Consider the following 4,087-nt stretch of genomic DNA (forward strand, 5'->3'; position numbering starts at 1 on the left):
CTGGGGCCTCTTCATTTGTCCATCATCACTGTGGAATTCTGTCCGTCATTCCATCACCTCAGCTTCTTTACCTACCTCTCGAATCCAGACATGGTCTGCACCCTTTATCTGATTTTGACCTTGGTGTTTGCTAGCTGCTACCATACTGAGAGCAAATCAGGGCTGAGTCTGGAAGCTAAGCATTTAGTAATTATTTCCCCAGCACTAGGCACCACTTACTAGCCAAATCCAAAACCTGAGCTTCCACCAACAGTTGTCTCCTGATCAGGCTTTGAACTTGAATGTGGACTTGCGTTAGTTTTGCTCTGATGATTCTCAATCTGATCTCCTTATATCAGGAACTCTATTATTTGACCATTGGTTTCCTTAATAGGGTCAGTTCCAATCTCTATACTATACAGTATGTATAGTATGGAGGAGTATTTATGTATCATATAGTATAGAGTATATATGCATTATATATTATATATGCAATATATAGAGTATACATATATACATACACACACACACACATATATATATCTATATATATCTATATATATATATATAGCATAGAGTGTACAATTAATGTCCATGCAGTCTATCAAACTTTAAGGCCAGGCCTCTGTCAACTATTCTGTCATCACTGTCTCTTTGATACCAGATCTGCATGTCGGTTTGGTTTGTTTCAAGGGATGGAGCCTAGACCTGCATGATAAGCAAAAGTTGTACCACTAAACCACCACACCCCTGTACCTGAGGCTTTTTTATTGTTTCCTTCACCAATGTCTATCTAGGGTGGCCTCAAACTCAAAACACTGTTTTCAGACAGAGGCTTTCTGGGTAGCCCAGGCTAGCCTCTAACCTGATGACTTGTCTTCCTACTTCAGCCTCCCAAGTGCTGGATTACAGGCATGTACCACTAAGTCAAGCCAGATGCTCTAAATTCTTTTTGTTTTCATTTCAAATCATTTTTATTTTATGTATGTGGATGTTTTGCCTGTATATATGTCTGTGTGCCACCAATATCTGTGGTACCCACAGAGGCCAGAAGACACTGTCAGATCCCCCTGGAACTGGAGTCACAGACATATTTGTGGGCCACAGGGTGGGTGCTATGAAGCAAACCTGGAGCCTCTGAAAGGACAGCCAGTACTCTTAGCCCCTGAACCATCTCTTCAGCTACCAGGTACTTTAAATTCTACTGTTGGTATCCATATGGCCTGTTCTGAAACCTGGACCTGTGGTAATGCCTCCCCATCAGGGCCATCCCCTGCCCTCTTAGTTTCAGTTTCTTTAACCCTTCCATCCATGTCATGGTATCCTACACTTCAACTCGAGACCTGCAAACTGAATCCAGGCCTAAGTTAACACATAAGCAATGCTCTTTAGGTCTGAAACCTGAAAAGTTGGCCCCTGTTAGTGCTCAATGCTTCTGAGACCTCAGTAAAGTAGTCCCTGTTGATAGTTTTCAGACCTTCCCTCAGACCCTGGCCTCTATTTTTTCCCTCCTCACTGCCCCCCTGGCCTCTATTCTCTATTCCTCTAGAACTATTCTGATCTTGACCTTAGGGAACACTGTTCCTCTTGGCATGCCTCACACCCTTGCGTCAGCTAACTATTCCGTGACCATTTTTATTTTGTTCTGAACTCCTCCAACCCCTTTCACCACTAATGCCTTTTTGGTCTCATTCAGTATTGAAATTCTGGATGAATATTCTTTGGCTCAACCTTGAATCTAGCTCTTTGGTTAATATCCCTCCACTGCTGGCCCAGTTCCAGCTAGGCCTTTGTGAACCCTAACACTATCAAGTCATCTCTGGGCTGACCTTTGAATCAGATTCCATCAAAATTGCCTTTGGAGGCTAGATCAATGACTCAGGGTTAAAGGCCCTTGCTTTTCCAGACAACCCATGTATAGTTCCTAGCACCCACATCAGTTGGCTCATTCCCACCCATAACTCCAGCTCCAGTGGACTTTAGTCCTTCTGGCTACTGTGGTCACTCACACATACATAGACATACACACATATACCTAAGTAAATTCTTGTTTGGTTTGGGTTTTAGTTTTTTTAATATTTATTTATTATATATAAGTACACTGTAGCTATCTTCAGACACACCAGAAGAGGGCATCAGATCCCATTACAGATGGTTGTGAGCCACCATGTGGTTTCTGGGATTTGAACTCAGGACCTCTGGAAGAGCAATCAGTGCTCTCTTTTTTAAAAAAAAAAAGATTTATTTTATTCATATGAGTACACTGTAGCTGTCTTCAGACACACCAAAAGAGGGCATCGAATCCCATTACAGATGGTTGTGAGCTACCATGTGGTTGCTGGGAATTGAACTCAGGACCTCTGGAAGAGCAAGCAGTCAGTGCTCTTAACCACTGGACTATCTCCCTAGCCCCGGTTTTAGTTTTTGAGACAGAGTTGCTCTATGTACCCCTGGCTATTCTGGAACTCACTTGGTAAGCCAGACTGCCCTCCATTTCAGAGATCTACATGCCTCTGCCTCCCAAGTGCCAGAATTAAAGGCATGCACCACTATGCTTGGCTCATAAAATCTATAGAAGTCTTTTTAAAGTTTTCTTTTGATTTTTAAAATAATACTACCTATCTATCAGTCTGTATCTATCTATCTGTATGTATGTATGTATGTATGTATGTATGTATGTATATATGTATATGCATATAGGTGAGTACACTGTCATTCTCTTCAGACACACCAGAAGAGGGTACACCATTACAGATGGTTGTGAGCCACCATGTGGTTGCTGGGAATTGAACTCAGGACCTTTGGAAGAGCAGTCAGTGCCCTTAACCTCTGAGCCATCTCTCCAGCCTCCTTGTTTACATTTTTAAAATGTTATGTAACTGAATGTTTTGCCTGTGTGTGGGTGCTTGGTGCCTATAGAGGTCACAAGAGAGCATTAGATTCCTTGGAACTGAAGTTCCAGATGGTTGTGAATCACCATGTGGACTCTGGGATTCAAACCTGGGTCCTTTGCAAGAGCAACAAGTGATTTTAACTGCTGAGCCCCTTAAGTAGAAGGTTTTGTTAACTACACCATTAGTGCTCCTCTGATATAGCCTTGAGCTCAGACTTTCATTAAATCATTAGTTTAATGTAGGCATCTCTGCAAACACCAGCGTTGGCACAGTGATGATACTTGTGAGGCAGGAAGGAAATCTGGGGCTAGAGAGGTGACTTAGTGTTAAGAGCACTGACTGTTGTTCTTCCAGAGGACCCAGGTTCAATTCCCTGCACCCACATGGTAGTTCACAGCTGTCTGTAACTCCAGTTTCAGGGGATCCGACATTCTCACACGGATGTACATGCAGACAAAATAAATGATATTTTCAAAAGAAGAAAACACAGTTCAACTCCATATCTGGTGTTGGTTCAGACTCCTAGAGTCTGGTACTGGGCAGTTTATTGTGAGCATATTTAAGAACAGTACAATTTATAACAAAAAGTTTCCTGATATAACACAGTTTCCTGTGCACGAAGAGGGATAATTGCATCAAAACTCTTCTCAAAGTACACGCTACTTTTTCCAGGAAGATGGGCTCTAGAGATAGGCTACATGTATTATCATTACAGACTGGGGGAGGACCTGGTGTGGTCTCACTCATACAGATAGCATAGAGGTGATCTGGGCTATTAGTCAACTCTCGTCCTGGTTGGAGGAACTTGGCGAAGCCCCTGGCCATACATTTGGCATAGAGGTCATCTAGACTATTTTGTATTGCCAGTCCTGATTCAGAGAGCTTGGGGGAGCTCCTGGTCATACAGATAATATAAAGGTCGCCTAGACTTATTAGCCATCTCTGGTCGTGCTTGTGAGAGCTTGGTATGGCCTGGCCCTCCAAGGAGCAAAAGGATTACCTAGGCTACTAGACACCACCATTGCTAACCTTTTAGGCAAGTCATCTATATTTTCTTTTAAAGAGACAACCCTACATATTTAATGTTTCTGGTTTCCCTTTGAGCTCCCAACAGGTTACAAGCCTCATCTGGTCTTAGATGGAACCCAGATCTCGTTGTTGTTGTTGCTGTTGCTGTTGTCGTTTTTGCTTTTGAGACAGGGTGTTACTAGCTA

Source organism: Rattus norvegicus, chromosome X (assembly GCF_021556685.1).
Source record: "Rattus norvegicus strain SHRSP/BbbUtx chromosome X, alternate assembly SHRSP_T2T, whole genome shotgun sequence".
NCBI lineage: Eukaryota > Metazoa > Chordata > Mammalia > Rodentia > Muridae > Rattus > Rattus norvegicus.